This window comes from Physeter macrocephalus, chromosome 21 (genome assembly GCF_002837175.3).
Source record: "Physeter macrocephalus isolate SW-GA chromosome 21, ASM283717v5, whole genome shotgun sequence".
Classification (NCBI taxonomy): Eukaryota; Metazoa; Chordata; class Mammalia; order Artiodactyla; family Physeteridae; genus Physeter; species Physeter macrocephalus.
Window position 1 is genome coordinate 92,260,997 of NC_041234.1, and position 519 is coordinate 92,261,515.

Here is a 519-nt window from a genome sequence, read left to right on the forward strand (position 1 = left end):
AGCAGGCACAGGAAACTAAAGGGTTCCCGTTTACCTCCAGCGTCATCAACCCTCATAGTCACCCACTTTCAACGCGTTCAATGTGTATCCTTCGCGCTCACCTTCCGTCTCTCAATATATATCAATCAAAAAGAAAGATGAAGAAAGTTCTTTGTGAGCTTTGAAAAATCCAAGTACATAGTATGGCACTGTCCCTCATATTTAGAATTTTTCTTTTTTTCTTTTTTTTCTTCGACTCAACATTATATCTCACCAGCTTTCAAATATACCTTTCGTCCCGTTGACAAAGCACACTCCCGCCAAGTGCCCTCCTTGGTCTTCCAAGTCCTCCCTGTGAGGTCTGGCCTGGGTTTACTAAACCCGGAGTCAGAATCTAGGAAACAAGGGCTCAGAGGCCAACGATTGGAAGCCCCGTCTCCAGACTCCCAGGCCAACGCTCCTTCCCCGGGGCCGGGCGTCGCGCCGGGGAAGCAGCCTTGGGAGCCGCGTGGGGGGGGGGGGGGCCCGCCCCCGCCCCTC